A 20,251-nucleotide genomic window follows, 5' to 3' on the forward strand; every position below is an offset into this window, starting at 1 on the left:
CTGTCTCCTGCAAAGTGAAGTTTCTTTGATGATATTTGAGAGCTGTACTCATCTATGGGTATAACAATAACTCATTACGGGCCAGTTTAATAGTAGATCCTTTTTGCAGAGAAATAAGAGCATGTTCTCTTCTAAGGCTCACGAGTTGCCTAGCCACAGATTCTCAGAATAACAGTGGTACCCAATAATGGGTTCCATCATGTGGACGGGGTCTTAAATCCAACCAGAAAATGATTGGTTGCTTTCATGGTATTCGTGCCCTTATTAGACCTTGGACCAGTGGGTATCTTTTACCAGGACAGACATTCTTGTACACAGTCACAAGGTTCACAGCTGGGTAAACTGATGACTACTTTTCTCCCCTGCATAGCACTTTTCAGCACTTTGAAAGCCACCCAGTTGAGTCAATGGCAGCTTTCAGGTCCATAGCAGCTTGATGTCTCCATGTTCTCTGATTCAAATCCTTGTTGTCTTTAGAAACAGGATCATACCATGAAGTTTGGGAGGGTAACAAAGAAAAGTTGCAGCAGCATATAGTATATGTAGAAGCTCAGTGGCTAATAACTCCAGTATATGGCATGTGATCTTTTGCTTTTTATTTGTTATTCTATGGTGCACAGGGAAACCTCTGCCTCATCTAATATAACTCCATTGAAATCGTAGATAAATAGAGCTCTATTTTACAAGGCCTTTGTGTGTATTTTCACATGGCCCGCCCCTGTGTGTGTGTGTGTGTGTGTGTGTGTGTGTGTGTTAGGTATTCCTCTCTGTATTCTCTGTTCTACCCTGCTCTCTTCCATTCCTCACTTGACTGAAACCATCCTATCCCATCATTCCCCTTAACCTTTATATCACTGTATTCTATTTCCATTCCCTAAAAAACTTCCCCTCCATAGCCCCTTACTAATTTTATGACCTCTGAAGATATTCTGAATAAAAGATGCATCTAAAGGTTCAAAGGAAACATCCACAGTTGATAAAAAATATGTTTCTTTCTCTGGGTCTCAGTTACCTGGCACAGAATGACTGTTTCTAGCTTCACCCATTTACCTGTAAATTTCTCAATTGTATTTTATTTTTCTTAACTGGAATAATACCCTATTGTATAAATTGATAAGCTGCTAGGGCATTTCATAATCTGGCTATTGTAAGTAGAGCATCAGTGAACATGGATGAGTACGTATTCCTATAGTGGGATAGAGTTCATTGGGTGCACACACGAGTGGAAAAGCTGGATTACATGGTTGATCTCTTTCTAGTGTTTTAAAGAGTCTCTTGGCTGATTTGCATAGTGATTGTATTACTTTGCACTTCCACCAGTACTGAATAAATCTTTCCCTGTCCCCACATTTTTGCTTGCATCTAGTGTCCTCTCTCTCTCTCTCTCCCTCCCCCTCCCTCTCCCTCCCTTTCCCTCTCCCTCTCCCTCCCTCTCCCTCCCTCTCCTTCTCCCTCTCTCTCCCCCTCTCCCTCTCCCTTCCCCTCTCCCTCCCCCTCCCCCTCCCCCTCCCTCTCCCTCTCCCTCTCCCTTCCCCTCTCCCTCCCACTCCCCCTCCCCCTCCCCCTCCCCCTCCCTCTCCCTCTCCCTCTCCCTCTCCCTCTCCCTCTCCCTCTCCCTCTCCCTCTCCCTCTCCCTAATATTGGCCACTCTGACTGAAAAAGATGACAAACCAAAGCATTTTCCTGATAGCTAAGGTTGTTGAACATTTAAAATGGAATTTCTCAGGCTGGAGACATGGCTCAGCGGTTAAGAGCACTGACTGCTCTTCCAAAGGTCCTGAGTTCAATTCCCAACAACCATATGGCAGCTCACAAACATCAGTAATGGGATCTGAGGCCCTCTTTTGATGTGTCTGAAGACAGTGACAGTGTACTCATATACATAAAATAAATGAATTTAAAAAAACTTCAGCATAGACTGTTTAAAAAATAAATAAAATTAAATTTAAATAATAAAATGGAATTTCTCAAGCCATTTGCAGTTCGTCAGTTGATAGCTTTTTATCTAACTTTTAATTGAGTTTTTTCCTTGATATTTCTTTAAAATTTTTTTTGAATATTCTAGATACTGTCTGTCAGAATCACAGATGGGTAAATATTTTTTCCTGTGGGGTATGCTACATCTTTACAGGAATGATTGTATTCTTTGTTGTAAAGAAGCATGTTAGTTTCATTTGGTTTCATATGTCAGTTCTTGGTCTTAGTGAGTCCTATTCAGAAGGCCGTTTCCTATGCCTATAAATTCAGTGTATTCTCTGCTTTCTCTTCTATCATATTCAGGGTGTCAGGTTTAATGTTATGTCCTTGATCTCTATTTGAGTTAAATGTTGTATGAGGTGAGGGATATGGGTCTGGTTTCATTTTTCCATGTTTCGCTAGTGTCGTTTGTTGAAGGTGATATTTTTTTTCTCCAATGTGAATTGTTGGTCTTTTTGTAAAATATCATGTGGTTATGGGATTGTTGACTTATCCAATTTTATTTCATTACTCAGTGTGTCTGTTTTAATTTTGGCACCGTGCTGATTTTATTGCTCTAATTCAGTAATGTCACCAGAAATCTTAGATGGTGACACCTCCAGCAGGTTTTTGTTATTACTTAGAGTTGTTTTGAACTACCTTGTCTCTTCTTGTGGGTTTTAAGTTTATATTTTGAATTCTGCATTGGAATTTTGAGAGGGATTGTATTGACTTTGTAGATTGCTCTTGGTACAATGGACACTACTAATATTGGCACTACTAATCCAGCAGCATGAGAGATTATTCTATCTTCTGGCATCTTCTTTAGTGTCTTATCATTTACACTGTATAGTCCTCACTTCTTGAAGTGTGCTTCACAGATACTTTATGTTTTGAGGCTATGGAGATGAGTACTGTTTCCTGATGTCTTTTTCACTTGTATATGCGAAGACTACTGATTGCATTCCATATTAATTTTGTAGTCTGCTACTTTGGTGAATATGTTTATCAGTCTTGGAAGGTTTCTGGTGTAGTCTTTAGGATCTTTGATATATAGAATCATATTATCTGTAAATAAAGATATGTTGACTTCTTCCTCTCCTCTTTATATCTTCGTTATTTGTCTAATGGCTGTAATTAGGGCTTCAAGACCCTCCCTGAATTCCTGAATCTAGTAAAATGCTAGCATAGCACTTTTTCCTCTCCATTTAGCATGATGTTGCCTGTGGATTTGCTTTTATGTTGATTTGTTTTCTATATCTCTAGACATTGGCCATGGCATGGAGTAGTGTTGGGGTTCGCCAAGGGCTTTTCTGTATCAAGGAAAGAATTATATAGTTTCTGCCTATTAGTTATGTGGTAGATTACATTTATTAACTTGTATTTGTTTACTATCCATGCATCTTTAGAAAGAAGCCAGCTTGAACATGTTTGAAAGTTATTGTTTTCTTTTATTAAACTTTTGAGAATTAACACATTTTGTTCATATTGATGGCCCTTCCCCAATATATTCTAAGTATATTCCTACCTACCCAGTCAAAATGTTCTTCTATATTTCATTTTTTAAAACATGTTGAGTCTAAGTTGTTCTGTCAAGTACTTTGAGGTATGAGGACTAACCCAAAATATCATCTACCTACCATGTATTTACTTATTCTTCTATATGTTTTGTTGGAAAATGAAGCACATGCCAGATGTGCAATACCATCAAACAGTGACAGAATTTTTAATGAGATTATATTAGGAAAATTTCCAAGAAACTTCAAATCTCGAAACCTAGGCTTTGGAGAGCTTGTGAAGAAGCCAACTGTTATTATTGTCTAAAAATATTTCAGTGTTATGTGCTTACAGAAGAGTAAATCACCCATTTCTCCAGAATAAGAGGCCCAGTGATTATTATGACTATGATTCATGATCAGGGAACCTCAGAGCTAAGGAGGCCAGGCATGAAGAGCTTGTGCCATGTATGTCCTTGCCATGTTCCCTCTACTGGCTCCCAGAGATCGACACTGGCAAACTTCCTGAGAGCAGTTGTTGTCTCCCCTCAGGCTTTGCACACATTTTTCTTCCCTGAGGGATTGACTTGGTATACAAATCCACTCTAATATTTCTATATCTCTTTAAGGAATTTAATACCTTTAGCTTTGGGGCAAGATTTGCTCTCTCTGAGAATAGTCTCATAATCTTTTGAAAACCATTCTTAACTCGAAGTAATTTTAAACAAAATGCTTTAAGACAGAGAATTAGACTGGGCAGTGGTGGCGCATGCCTTTAATCCCAGCACTTGGGAGGCAGAGGCAGGCAGATTTCTGAGTTCGAGACCAGCCTGGTCTACAGAGTGAGTTCCAGGACAGCCAGGGCTATACAGAGAAACCCTGTCACGACCCCCCCCCCCCAAAATACAGAGAATTAGCAAGCACTTGAACATCTAAGTCATTGATTTAACCTGGAAACCACATCACGTGACTTTACATTTCCAGTGCAGGGGTTTGCGTTTGACCTGATATCATTACATTGTATGTATCTATTGAAATATCACACTATACTCCATAAATATATATAATTGTGATAGTATATATACATGAACTTCTATAAAAGACTGACATAAAAAAACCTTCACAATAGAGAGAAAATTTTCTTCCACCATGATCAAACCCCAAAGCTAGTCATGTGTGATTTTCCATGGAACAGCTGTGTCATCTTAGAATGGCTTATCGTTGCTCATTTACAGAAGTGTCTGTATTTGTCTAAGTGTCACAAAAGAAGCAAGAGAGAAGTCTTCTGGCATTTTCTTTCCTTCATTATAAAAACCATCTTTTTCTTCTCTTCAACAGCAGAGCCCTCAGATAGCGACATGCAGAGAGACTGTTACCCTGCCCCTTTAAGACCCTCATTCTAAAGTTCATTTCGAAGCTTTAATCTCATTTTCTATTGATCTTGAAACAAAATTTCCTAAAGTAAGATGACTTTCTTTTCCTCTATAATATGCATTTTAAGAATTATATTATAAAAAAACAGTTACCACTATTATGTATTACATTCTATTTTCTCTTATTACTTCAGAACTTACCTGAGTGGTTTATCATAAAAATGAGTGCAGATTATTTAACTTCTAGTTTCTTACATTTTCTGCATTACCATTTTTTTGCAAATGTGGCTATCTGAAATTTACTCATCATATTATAATCACTTAAAAATAATAACCCAGATAAAGTATTTTAGCATAATTGTATACTTTATATTTTTTTAAAAATACCTTTTTATATTATGATATTATGATAAAATACATCTCATGTTAGGCAGAGTACCTGAGAAAATGCAAAACTGTATTTTGTGCTTATCCTGAAGAAAGCAATATATACTTGAAATATTTTGCATTTTAAATAATTAAGTCACAAATGTGGTAGAAACAATATTAGAAAGCATTTCATTAAACCTGAGATGACTTAGAATCTTGAGCAAAATCGTTTGAATCCTGCTCAGCACAGGCTGTTTAGTGACTTCAGCAGAGGCAATGTGACAACACTGGTAGCAAACGCCATTCATGTGCATGGTGTGAAGGGTTATGACCCAGCCTTGGGATGCTCCCAGGAGGATGCTGGGCAACTGGCCCTACACAGATGATCAAGAAGGTCAGCCTGTCATCTGACCACCCTAGGTAGGTGTCAAGGCCAGAGGAGTTTCAAATGTCCCAGGAGTTTCAGTTCTGCTCAGTCCCTGCTGTTGATGTCACTTGCTTCAATTGCTGTCTGCCCATCTGGAACAGCTGTCCATCTGTCTGCTCATGTGGTCCTGCCCTTCTGGCTCTGCTGCTGGACTCAACTTTGGGGCCTCACTCCACTCTGTGGCTCAGCAGCAGCCGCTGCTGCAGCAATAGCAGCAACAGATTTCTCTAAAAGCCATCGGTTTGTCATCTCCCTCTAAACTCCTTTCAGTCTCTTCTGGCTTTCCTCTTTTGGTTACCTGTTTCTCTAATCTTTGCTTTGCTTGTTACCCTCTCATTTCTTAAAACTTGGGAAATTTTAATTTGATAGCTGCTGATCTTGAATGATCTAGAAGATAAACCTCTGATAAATTATCTAGATTAGGTAAATTACTGGTTTGGCCTGTCAGGGATGATTTGATCACTTGATTAGATTGACTGAGGTGTGAAGAAGATTTGCTGAATATGATTGCCACTATTCCACAGGCTGATTTCCCAGATTAAATGCAAAGGAGAAAGCCAGCTGCTCAGCATCGTTTTTTTTTTTGTTGTTGTTGTTGTTTTTTTTTCTCTGCCTCCTAACTGTGAATGCACTGTAGCAAATTGCCCCAAGCTCCTCCAGGCATAAGTCCCAGAGTAGACCATTCCCTGAAGCTATACATTGACATAAATCCCTCCTTATTCAAGTTACTTCTCTTTCAAAATTATTTTTTATGTATAAGATAGTTTTTCCTATACCTATATCTGTTCACCTTTGTAAATCTGGTGACTGCAAAGGCCCAAAGAAGGCATCACTTTCCTAGGACTGTAAAAAGAAGTTACAGATAGTTGTGAGCTGCCATGTGGGTCCTAAAAATAAAACCAGAGCTCACTGGAAGAACGGCCATTGCTCTTAATCTCTGAGACATCTCTTCCAATGTCTTCAGTTTTTTTTTTTATCACAACGACAGGAAAAATAACTATGACAACATCTTAAAGGTCTTGCGCAAAAGAAAACGAAAATGACATCTAAGGATTCCTGGCGATGTGTAGTGATGTCATAAATAATTAAAAATGAGTGTATTTATAGCTATTTAAATCCATGGTAGCATGGACTTGTTTCTAATCCCATCAATCTGAAACTTCAGCCAGGCCTAGGATCACATATTGAAGTAAAGAGTCCCACAAAGAGCTTGCATTAATAGTGTCCTTACACACATTCTAGCTCCATGTTCTGTTGCAGATTGGCCAACACAAGGACACACAACTCAGAAAAAAAAAGAGAGAGAGAGAGAGAAATATTAACTTTCCATTCTATTTTAATACACTTTTATAATAGGAGCTATCCTATTTTTTTAAAATTTTATAATAAATCTGCCAAAAATTTGCAAGAGATTGCTGAGCTGTTCACAAGAGCATTATCTTGCCAGCCCCATCAGATTTAGGCAACAGGAATACACTGCAATAGAACTTATAACGTATTTTAGTTTAAGCAGCATTTTAGTTCATTCTTTGAGAATTTCAAACACTGCCTTTTGAACATATTCATTCTCCTTCTCCAGACCCTCCACCCTCCCAAGCCTTCCCACCCAATTTGGCATTTCCCATTGTCCCGCTCCCATTGAGTTCAGCTTGTGCTTCCCAGTTAGTCTTTCTCTGTCCAAACCTATCACAGCCTCATCTTTACTTCTCTGTGTAGATCTGTTTGTGTCTGTTGTCACTCTTCCTGTCTTCCTTACTATTTCATATGAATGCATTATTATTATTATTATTATTATTATTATCCATACAACCTAATCACGGTGTCTATAACCCGTTTTGCTAGTATTTAGAGTAAACAATTTAATGCAATGAAAACGTTTTTTAATAAGTAATTGTTCAATTCAAAGCAATCTGAAGCAGGAAGGAAGGAAATAAATCGTTGAATGGCAACTATCTCAAATACTTAATTTCTTATTTTTCTATTTTATTTATATATTTATTTTTTATATTTAATGCATTAGTATCTAGAGATAAGCACTGTCACTGTTTTCGACTAGAAAATCTGGAATCAGACGAGTGGTGGGATCTCATTGTTGGCTCTCAGATAATTGATTGATTCTTTTAGATTACCTGTTGGGCTTTGGGGGTGGCTGGTGACTGGGTCTTGGTTCAGACAAAAAGCAGAATAGGCAAGACAAGAGAGCTCAGTGGGCATCTCTCTGTGTGTTTTGTAATACTGTGGACAAGAGCATTATTTCTTCCTTAGACCCCCATTTTCTGTTCTTCCTGTTCATATAGTTTCTAGTCCGCCCAGCCCCAGTCCCTGGCAGATGTCTTTCCCTTTGCTGCTTAAGCAAAAGAAACTTGTATTCTCCTGCTACTGCCGATCTTGTTGGCGTTAACACATCCTGTTCAGCCTTTCACCCTCTTTTTCATTGTGTGACAACTCCCTGTATTACATTTCCTCTTATTTACATCTTCACAGTAGTTTGTGTTTTCGAATTTGTCCTAAATATGTACAGATTCAGAATTTGCACATGTGAACTCCAGCCGCCCATACCTCCTTCTATTGAAACAAGTGCACGTGGTTCAAGTGCAGTGACTGGGTTGTCTTTAGGAATCCAAATCAGGAGCAGATGCTAGCCCACATCTCTTTCTCTCTCTGAGTCTAAGAAGGGAAAGTGATGAATTACGATAGTAACTCATGTTTTTAAAATTCATCATGCAGTGTTCAAATGATTTTACATTGTATATGTCATTTTCACTGAATTTTGTTAGCAGACTTTCACAGTAGTGCTAAAACAGATTTTTTTTATTGCCTGGTTTTCCTTTTTCTCTTCTCTCTCTCTCTCTCTCTCTCTCTCTCTCTCTCTCTCTCTCTCTCTCTCTCTCTCTCTCTCTCTCTCCTTCCTTCCTTGCTTTTTTCTTTCTTGTCCCCTGTCCTTTTATAATCCAAAACTTCTTCCATGATATTGTTAAAAGTCAGCTTTTACAAACTCTGTTCAACCCATTTAAGTGATAATTTGGAGAGAGAGGAGAGAAATAGATAAATGACATTCTACCCTTGGTGGCCATCCTTTACCCTTGAGACCATCATCCTGTGTGCTTGCCACAATTACAGAGATGATTGGAATTCAAGAACAATAAATAAAATTTCCTGCAGAAGATACCAAAAGAATGCTCAAGTTTACAAGTAGTATTTTTCAGGGGGTGGGGGTATAGCAAACCCAAAGGGAATTTGTATTAATTAGCGTTTTTACTGCTATGAACAGACACCATGACCAAAGCAAGTCTTATAAAGGACAATAAATTGGTGCTGGCTTATAGGTTCAGAAGTTTAGTCATTATCATCAAAGCTGGATCTTGGCAGCATCCAGGCAGGCATGGCACAGGAGGAGCTGAATGAGAGTTTTTCATCAACTCCCATCCCTCAGGGTTCAGGGAACCCTGTGAAAGAGGAGGCAGGAAGATTCCGAGAGCCAGTGGGGTTGAAGGACACCAAGGAAACAAGACCTTGTAGACACAACAGGACTGGCGTACATATGAACTCACAGAGACTGAGCAGCATTCAAGGCACTACACAGAATTCATAGGTCAAATCCCAGTGCTCAGAGAGGGCATAGACTAAAAGCTACCATCCCTAACCTAGAATCTGTTAGTTGAAAACTAACATACTCCTGGACAGATCACATAAAGCCAGCACAGTTCTCACTTTGGGAGGTCTTTATTGAAAGAGGGTTATGGGTCAGGGTTTGTGTCTTTTATCCTGGGCTGTGATATGAGGCAGGTAGCGACTCATGCAAGTGATGCGAGTGACACAGGTAAGGCATGAGCAGGGGTGTGTGTTGTGGTTGCCACAACAATGGACACAGGCTCCTGTCGCCTAGGGATGATGTCATCTCTGCATTCATTGGCTAGCTGAAAGCAGCTTCTGATGCTAACAGAGTCTATTTCCAGCTGTCAAGAACTCACAAAAAGAAAAAACATAGTCTTCTCTAGTGGAATCTCACTGAGTATATACACCCCATGGCTAACAGTAGGTAGGTGGCCAACACAAAATGAACTCAATGTTACTTTTGGAAGATTTTTGCTTCATAACAAAAATGGGTCTTTTCTTCTATTTTAATCTCACCTTGGTTTTTTAAACTCAGCCTTGGTTTTTATGGGATTTCTGAGTATGAGAGAGTGTGTATGTGCTTCTTGTGCTTTTACTTTGGCTTTTTTATTTGTTTTATTATTATGCCCTATGCTGGATTGTTTCTTTTTATTTTCTTATTTTTTTTACATGCCTGTTTGTTTCCTAATGTGGAAAAGAAAGGAAGAGGAGTTGAATGGGCAAGGAAATAAAGAGAATCTGGAGGATTTGGGAGAGGGGAAACTATAATCAGGATATATTGCCTAAAAATCTATTTTTTAATGTTTTGCTTATTTTTATTTGCATTGATGTGTTGCCTGTGCATATGGCCGCATGTGAGGGTGTTGGATACCATGGAACTAGAGTTACAGAAGGTTGTGAGGTGTCATGTGGGAACTGAGAATTGAACCCAGGTCTTCTAGAACAGTCAGTGCTCTCAACTGCTGGGCTATCTCTCAAGCACTGAAAAACCTATTTTCAATTAAAAAAATAATGACAAAGAACAAATCAACATCACCCAGAGCAGTGATCTCAACCTTCCTAATGCTGTGACCCTTTAATACAGTTCCTCATGTTGTGGTGTCCTCAAACCATAAAATTATTTTCATTGCTACTTCATAATTGTAATTTTGCCACTGATATGAATCATAATGTAAATATATTATATGCATGTGGTCTTAGGTAAGTCCTGTGAAAAGGTTGTTCACTCTCCAGTAGGGTCAAGGCCCACAGGTTGAGAACCACTGACTTTGAGTTTTTGTTATTAACTATCAAGAGCCTCAGCTAAAATTAAAGGCAAGGCAATTTCACCTGTAAACAAGAGTCTCCTTGACAGCTGGGGATTCAGCTTCTGCCTGAGTTCTTGAGCCAGTGGCATGGGTACTGGCAAATGACACACACACACACACACACACACACACACACACCACGCATTCAGTGGTGTCCAGCATCATTAAGTACAGTATGACTAATTCCAATCAAATTAGAACAGAATTTAGCAAGGTTTTCTGTTACTTTACTGTGGGGAATGCTGTTATCTCTTTAGACATAGCTTCCATCCTTTACGGTCTAGCATTTACAGCAAGGTGGGGCTCTAGATACAACCACCCTGTTAATACATGAATCTCAAGAGAATTTTATAAATGAAAACACAAAAGGAGACACAAGTGAGTAGTTAGTAATCTAGGAAAGTTCACCTGACAAAGAATGCATTTCTATTTATTTATTGATTGATTGATTGATTGATTTTGATTTTTGGTTTTTTGGATTTGGTTTTTTCGAGACAGGGTTTCTCTGTCTAGCCCTGGCTGTCCTGGAACTCACTCTGTAGACCATGCTGGCCTGGAACTCAGAAATCCGCCTGCCTCTGCCTCCCAGAGTGCTGGGATTACAGGTGTGCGCCACCACCGCCCGGCAGAATGCATATTTTCAAAGAAAGTAATGGGAAGTTCTAGACATGGATGGAGCAGGAACACACAATCTAGTGAATGATTAACTAACCAGGATTCTCTTCATTGTAATGGCAAAAAAGTAACTCAAAACATCTTTCACGAAAGAAAACATATTGGTTTCTGTAGAGAAAAAATCAATTGATCAATCCATCAAACAAACAAACAAACAAAGAAACCGAAGCCTTGAAGCAACATTTCGGTCAAAGTTAGGTGAAGAGAAACCTCTCATTAATACTCATTAACAAAATAGAGTGGGGTTCCCAAAAGGAACGAGGAATCATGTCACAGAATAAGGAACCAAAGGTAGATAACCAAAAGGAATCATACATGCTACTGGACTGGCTTGGTGCCAGACTAGAAATGTTCAGGGGGAGGATTTCCCGGGGCTCTGTGATGTCCAGCTCTCTTCTTGCTTCTCTGAGATGAGCAGTCTTCCTTGTCACACAGCCTTAATCAGGATTCTCTCCAAGTGCATGCCAATAAGTGGCTGGGCCTCCTACAGCACAATACCTCTGAAACAAGCCCAAATCAGCATTTCCTCCACTTCATTTGACTTTTTAAGGCATTTATGCCACAGCTACACAAAGCTAACTAACTCTGTAGGCAATAATGTTCAGAAATAAAGCTAGTTGCTTAACATAGGGAAAGATTTCAAGCGTGTGAAAACAAATTCATTATACAATTAAGGATAGCCCAGACAGGAGTTAGGAGAGCACAGGAATCCATTGCAACTGACTTTAGTTTTATTTTTCATATATTTTTGTAAACACGCACATGCTCACATGCATGTATATACACACATATATTAGTTTGAAATATATATGTATATGTACATATAAATATATATATATATATATATATATATATATATATATGTGGGTATATATATTTTTAAAGCAATAACTTAGAAATAAAAGATGGACTTCTGCTGTCCTTTTTGTTTTCTATACAAGTACCAGATAAAGGTTACTCATTCAAAAAGGAATATTAATTCAAAGATAGTTAGACTTAAAGTGTCAAAGAGTTATCAATTATGGATCTACAATAAAAGTGATGGAAAATGTAGATTGATTGCTTTAAAAGAAAGTAAACATAAACCTCATCTGATTTTTCAACTATAATTAATTTTTTAATTAATTAATTTTCTTAAATTTTAAAAATAAAATTAAATTTAATTTTAATTAAAGAATTTTTGCTTTAAGGTTTACTATTGTCTGCACTATATTTGACAATTTATAATTTTTCTGCCTTTCTATAGGACTATTTAAAAACCATTACATTTTACCATTAACTCAAGGATGTTTCTCTTCTTTTTTTATTTTGGAAAGCATGTTCTTTTATTGAAAAAAGAATCAAAAACATTTTATGATAAGATTGAAGATTTACATGGAAAATATTTCTGATAAAATAGAAGAGATATATAGAAAAACATGTTAAAATTGACATTTTTCATGTAAAGGTAAAGAGTAAAATTGTAGACATAAAGAGCCAGGCGGTAGTGGTGCACGCCTTTAATCCCAGCAATTAGGAGCAGAGGCAGGCAGATTTCTGAGTTTGAGGCCAGCCTGGTCTACAGAGTGAGTTCCAGGACAGCCAGGGCTACACAGAGAAACCCTGTTTCGAAAAACCAAAAAAAAAAAAAACAAAAAAAAAAAACAAAAAAAAAACAAACAAACAAAAAAAAAAAACAAAAAAAAAGCAAACAAAAACAAAACCCTTTCTAAATTAATTGAAGGTGGAATTAAAAACATTTTGTGTTAAAATCAGAGATTTTACATGGAAAACATTTCTGATAAAATAGAAGAAATATATAGAAAAACATGTTAACATTGAAGATTATCATGAAAAATAATGCAGATAAAATGATAGACATAAGAAAACATTGCTAAATTAACTGAAAGAGGAATTACAAACATTTTCTGATAAAACTGAAGAATTAGATGAAAAATATTTCTGTTAATCTTTTTATTGTGGAATTGAGTCCATTGATGTTAAGAGATATTAAGGAATAGTGATTGTTGCTTCCTGTTATTTTTTATGTCATTTTTATGTTTGTGTGGTGATCTTCTTTTGAGTTTGTTGGAAGATTACTTTCTTACTTTTTTAGGGTGTTGTTTCCCTCCTTGTGTTGGTGTTTTCCATCTATTATCTTTTGTAGGGCTGAATTTGTGGACAGATATTGTGTAAATTTGTTTTTATCATGGAATATCTTGGTTTTTCCATCTATGGTGATTGAGAGTTTTGCTGGGTATGGCATTTGTGTTCTCTTAGGGTCTGTATGAGATCTGCCCAGGATCTTCTAGCTTTCATCGTCTCTGGTGAGAAGTCTGGTGTAATTCTGATAGGTCTGCCTTTATAAGTCACTTGACCTTTTTCCCGTACTGCTTTTAATATTCTTTCTTTGTTTAGTGCATTTGGTATTTTGATTGTTACATGCCTTGAGGGATTTCTGTTCTTGTCCAGTCTGTTTGGAGTTCTGTATGCTTCTTGTATGTTCATGGGCATCTCTTTCTTTAGCTTAGGGAAGTTTTCTTCTATAATTTTGTTGAAGATATTTACTGGCCCTTTAAGTTGGGAATCTTCGCTCTCTTCTATACTTATAATCCTTAGGTTTGGTCTTCTCATTGTGTCCTGGATTTCCTAGCTATTTTGGGTTATAAGTTTTTTGCATTTTACATTTTCTTTGACTGTTATCCAATGTTTTCTATGATATCTTCAGCACCTGAGATTTTTTTTCTTCCATCTCTTGTGTCCTGTTGTTGATGCTTACATCTATGACTTCTGATTTCTTTCCAAGGTTTTCTATCTCCAGAGATGTTTCCCTTTGTGATTTCTTCATTGTTTCTACTTCCACTTTTAGATCCTGGATGGTTTTGTTCAGTTTCTTCACTAGATTGTTTGTGTGTTCCTGTAATTCTTTAAGGGATTTTGTGTTTCCTCTTTAAGGGCTTTTACTTTTTGACCCATGCTCTCCTGTATTTCTTTTAGGGAGTTATTTAAGTCCTTCTTGAAGCCCTCTATCAGCATCATGAGATATGATTTTAAATCCAGCTCTTGTTTTTCCGGTGTGTTAGGGTATCCGAGACTTGCGGTGGTGGAAGAACTGGGTTCTGATGTTACCAAGTAGCCTTGATTTCTGTTGGTGGAGTTCTTGTGCTTGCCTTTCACCATCTGGTTATCTCTCGTGTTAGTTGGTCTTGCTGTCTCTGGCTGGAGCTTGTCCCTCCTGTGGGCCTGTAAGCCTGTGTCTGTATTCCTGTGAGACCAACTCTCTTCTGGCAGGGTCTGGCAGGCTGTGGAGCTGCCTAGCTCCCTGGTGCAAATGGTGGCAGGGAGACTTCCATCCCAGCTGCTCCACTGATCATATGCCCTGTGGGCTCCTAGCTGTTCCCCTCCAGAGAGAAGGTGGAGATCTCACCTCTGTGCTCAGAAGTGAAAGTGCTGCTGGGAAATCACTCTCTCCTGGTGGGCCATGCACAGAAGGCTCTGGAGCTGCCTAGTTCCCCAGTGCAAATGGCAGCAGGAAGACTCAGATGTTTATCTTCTAGTATAAAAAGTAGCTTCAGTAAAGACAGTGACAGAGTTTAGGGATACAGGATGACTGCATTTGCTTTCCTGTGAACAGCTATTTCTAAAAGGAAACAACAAAGTATATATATATATACACCTATGTGTGTATATATATATATACTAAGTAGAGATTAATCATCCTTGGCTGGAACTCAGAACCAAGTTGAATTTCTCTAAATAAGAAGGAGCTGTTGAAAATTAACATTAATGAGCACTCATTGATCACTGTCCTGGCTAGTTTTATGTCAACTTGATACAAGCTAGAGTCATCTCAACGGGAAGAATACCTCTGTAAAATCTGGCTGTGGGGCATTTTCTTAATTAGAGACTGATGTGGAATGGCCCAGCCCCATTACTTGTGGGTAATGCTATTTCTGGAATGTCAGTTCTATAAGAAAGAAGGCTAAGCAAGCCATGATGAGCAAGACAGTAAGCAGTATGCCTCCATGGCATTCACGTAAGCTCCTGCCTCCACCTTCCTGCCCTGTTTGAATTCCTGTCCTAACTTTTTTTGTTGATGAACAGTGATGTGTAAGTCTAAGCTGAATAAACCATTTCTTCCCCGACTTGGTCATAGAATTTAATGATGGCAATAAAAACCGCAAGACAATAACTATGAAATCTTTACTTTGTTAATCACTAAGGACTTAACTCTTCAAACTGTGCAGCCTACTGGATCACTCTTGTTTTTGAAATTCAAATAACAGGAATTGGAAAGATGGCTTAGCTACTAAGAACACTTTTTTCTCCTGCAAAGGACCAGATTTGATTTCCAGTACCTATCCTGTCCTGTGGGGCCTAGTTATTCATAGACCAGAGGAGGACCCAGCCTGCAAGAGAGAAATGAGCGGGAGAGACAGGGAGAAACTGAGCATCAGGAGTTCATGTCAAGGTCTGTTTATTAATGGGAAAAAGTCTAGTTTTAAGCAGGGGCTGGAGAAGAATGATTTAAGGCATAGAAAAACGGGAGGACATCTGGTGCAAATGCTGGCGACAGGCTGGCGTCAGTTTGAGACATCTTATGGCTTTTCTGGAATGCTGGTTCTTCTCTAACAACCTCAGGTGTTTATCTAAGATAAGGACCAGTTGCTTCCCACAATCATCCTTGTAAAAGAGGCTTCTAACAAGGGGTCAGCAAAAGGGGATTCTCAAGGTGGGGGCTGTTGAGGGCCTGTTTTCCCACAGTTTGGTCTCCTAAAAGTACCCATATGGTGGCTCACAACCTTCCATGATTTCAGTTCCAGAAGATTCAACACCCTCTTATGGCTTCTATGGGATCCAAGCACTACATGTAGTGCATTTATATAATGCAGTCAAAACATTAATATACATAAAATAAGAATAAATAAATCTTAAAATCTGAATGACAGTACTTTGTGGTTTCTATTCTGCTTCAAGTACAGAAAAATACTGTCTCACAGCTGTTTCTGTTGGCACATGTTTCTTGGTTGGCATTCAGGCATGTGTCTTCTTCCACATATACTTCCTGCATTTCACATAGTACTGTTCACTCGAGCTGCTTCTATGGACTTCTGAACATGACTTACCAGGTAACTATTATTTCTTCAAGACACTGGAGCTTCCCAAATGTGGGACCCATGCTCTTTCAATAATTGCTTACAACTTTCTTTTAACAAAATGGTTACTCAAATGTAGTTGTCCAGCAGTCATGGATGAACTGGGTCTACCTGAAAGGGGGGCTGCAGATGAAAAAGGTCAGGGGAGGAGAGAGGGATAAAGCCAAGACAAAGTTTCTGATCAAGGCTCAAAATTTAATATTTAGCACTGCATTTATAAGGAAAACTTATCCTGTGTTTCAGCTAGATTATGTTGCAAAGCAAGCTCAGCAGGCAGTCTACTCCCTGCAGGAAATTGCAGGTGAGGCAAGGCAGAAGACTCCACCTGGGTCTTTAAGTTCCAACTGTGGCAAGCACTTAAGGTCTATTCAGCCTATTCAAGGCTGGGGGGAAGGGCACACACAAAGTCCTGAAAAAGAAGGAGAAAAATTACAACGGAGTCAGAAAGACGCATAGATTGCTCAGCAGTCCCTTTTGACTGGAAGTGGATGTGGGGGGTCTCTGGAATTGAGCTGCAGACCTGCTACTCTTACAGGGATGATTTCCCTTCCAAGATCATATTGTGTTCCCCAAGAACCTTCCTCCTAACATCCCAGCTGTCTGTTCTCAGGTTTGATAGACACACAGCACATAGTATTCCAACTTTTGGAGAACATATGCTTTCTAGACCAGAACTGACTTTATACTTTTCCATCTTAAGGTTCCCCTTTAAAAAAACTTCCCTATTCCAAATACAAACACAAGAAATCTTCGTGGAAACTGGCATTCTTCTTTCATTTCAACAGCAGTATCCAGGTGGTTTTTGTCTCTATACACAATACACAAGTAGCACAAATCAAAACATATGTTTAAAAATCATTAATCGGAAGCTGCTTAAAAAAAATCATCAATAGGATTTGAAGAACTAAAAATAAAGAACTTAAACCAGTCTGTAGAAATAAAAGAATGGCATGCAGACTCTTCATCTTATAGATATACCTCTGCTCGTCTCTAAGAATGATTTTGTTTCAAATATGCATATTTACTCTCAATAGATTTGGGGTATAAATGACTTCTTCATTACAGTCCATTCTAGAAACTATTTTCAAAAATTGTCATCATTTGTAACTTTCTGACATAGTGAACTATCAAAGTCTACAAAGTTGGGGGCAGTCCAAATGATTTGAAATAGTGCCATATTGTTGTAAACAAGAAAAGGTGTAATTCTTCCCTCTGAGGATTTGCAGATGGCACAAGATGTGCTGAGAGAGGGGATTGTCTTCTTCAACTTGTCAAGCAACAGGTGGAAATAACCTGGCTTTGGAACACACCTTATGAGATTAAAAGATATATGTGGGCAAAATGCTAAGTTTTATTAGGGCACACATCCATTTGTTCACTTTCAATACATATTTATGAGCACTAACAAAATATAAAGAGTTGTGTTGGATATAGACAGTAAACCATTGTCTCAGAAAGCAAGTACTGTAGAAGCATCATGTCTACATGCTCATGTGTGCACACAGGCCGAACAAAAAATAATAAATATACAATGTCTATATTAGAGCAGAAAGGAGAAAGCAACTAGGAAGATGAGTGATCCATCATTCCTACCGAATGATGGAGGGTAGTGATGGCAGAAAATGGTCCAGTTTGTAAAACAGTGGACCTGTGAGTGACAAGTAAGATTTAGACAGGGAGCTTCAGAACTGAGGTCGGAGCTCTAGAGTGCCATACAGAGATGCCGTCACATTATTTCACAATAATGAGGTTCTACAGGATGCTTTTGAATCAAGGAGTTGATACCATGATGGTATGAACACAGTTGTGGGCAAAGACGTAGACTAGAAGACCTGGCGACGTTTAAAAAAAAAGGTAAGGATAAGCTAGAAGAGAAAATAAAACATCTGAAAATAATTCTGACATTATGATGGCTGGCTTTGGAAATCCTCACATAATTATTGTGACTGCATCTTCCTGGAGGCACAGTAGCTTGACCTTTAGGAGTCCATATTCAATGTTTATCCAGATTTTGCATTTTATTAAGTTAAAATTATCCCAGATGTTTCACTGTTTACCAGTTTCTTGTTGGCCTTTTATTATATTTCCAAAATGTATTGCATTAATGCAGTAGATGTTTAGAAGTGGGAAAAAGCAGCCCCCTCTGTTGCTTAATATGTGTATATATTTGTTTTGTTTTGTTTCAAAGTGGGGGTTCTCACTATTTAGCATGGCTATCCTGGAACAAATTGACCTTGAACTCAAGCTGGCCTCAGAGACCTATCTATCTCTGCCTCCCAAGAACTGGGATTAAAGGCACATGCCACCATGCCTAGCCACCTCATATATATTTAATGACTATATTAATTAATTCATTAATTAACATGCAATATCTACAGGATTGTCAGAGAACAGAGCCAGCTATGTCTGGCTTATGGCAGAGGCTACAAGTTGATTGTAGGGGCATTTGCTATTACTTCTTTTCTTTCTGAATCCTTTTTCACGTTTAGCGTTTCAAATCATCTAGCCTTAGAAGAGTTGAGAAATTCACACTAAAGTGAATTTGAAGACTACCTGCAGAGAACTATTGTTGGTGGGTTTGTCGGGTCTGGAGTTGGTTTTTCATTACAATGTATCTGGAACAGTGCATTATCTCTGGCCACTCTAACAGAATTTCCTTGCTCCATGGCAATGATTCTCTGTTATTTATTTTCTCATTTATGTACTCAAGCTTGGAATGACACCAGGCATATAATAATGCCAAAGTCTAGAGAAACTCAAGCAATTTAGCCCAAAGGTATGGTGGTCAGAACAGGTAAGGAGCTCCGCATCTGAAAAGCAGGCTCCAGTTGCAGAGATAACACATGGGAGAGAAGAGTTGGCCAGTGAAGAAAATCTTCCCACAACTGGGGATTTGGAAGTGAATTAGTGTGTGAAGTGGTCATCTCAATCAGAGAGAAACAAGACCTGCACCATCATCTGGATATGCCAGACAATGTGCATGTTCAAAGGCTGAGGAGAACTCCTCATATACTGGAGACAGGTTGAAAAAATCTGCAGTCCTCTATGGTTCTGGGTATAGAGGGGGAGGAAGGCATGTAAATCCCCCTAGGAAAGGGAAATAGAATAGATAGTTATGGATGAGGGGTTGGGATGGGAGAATCAAGTGGAGAGAGGGAGCAGAGTGAGGCAGGGACAAAAGAAGGAATACGGGGAGAGAGAGAGCTAAAATGAAGGGCCATCTGAGGGGTAGTAAAATATAAACCAAAAAACCTCTAACAGTAGAAGGTTCCTAAAATATATGCATATATGAGAGCACTCTAAATAATTTAAGGATCCAGAGCCCCTACTGGACATTTCCTGTCACTAAAGGATGTTTTCAGTCTGTGGATTAGGTTACATTTAATTGAGTTGTTGGACAAAGGGAAAACAAACAACCCAGACTATAGGTCACTCTCCATAAAGTGATGACAAGGTCCCATTGCTGAAGACAATACCTACATAACTGATTTCATATGGAGAAATTGAGTTGTGGTCTACGTAGAGCTTTCACCCTCATGTGCTAGCATTTTTGGTACAGAAAAGTAAAAGCAAATACTACTGCTTTTATACAATAAAAAAAAAAATCAAACAAGAACGACAGCAATAAAATGACTCCTAATGATATTCAGCTATACTCATAGATCGATATTTTTTGCTCAGCCATCATCAGAGAAGCTTCCTCCTACAACATATAGGAACAAACACCACAGCTGAAAACCCACGGAGAATGAGAGACCTTGGAACACTCACCTCTAAATTAAATGTTTCCATCAAAGCTCCCTCTGTGGGTTCTTATGTGCATTCATCCTGTTGATTTACTGGGTCTTGTTCTTTCGGCGTACTTCATCCCCACTGGCTCTTACACTCTTTCTTTCTC

This window comes from Apodemus sylvaticus, chromosome 17 (assembly GCF_947179515.1).
Source record: "Apodemus sylvaticus chromosome 17, mApoSyl1.1, whole genome shotgun sequence".
In the NCBI taxonomy this organism is placed as follows: Eukaryota; Metazoa; Chordata; class Mammalia; order Rodentia; family Muridae; genus Apodemus; species Apodemus sylvaticus.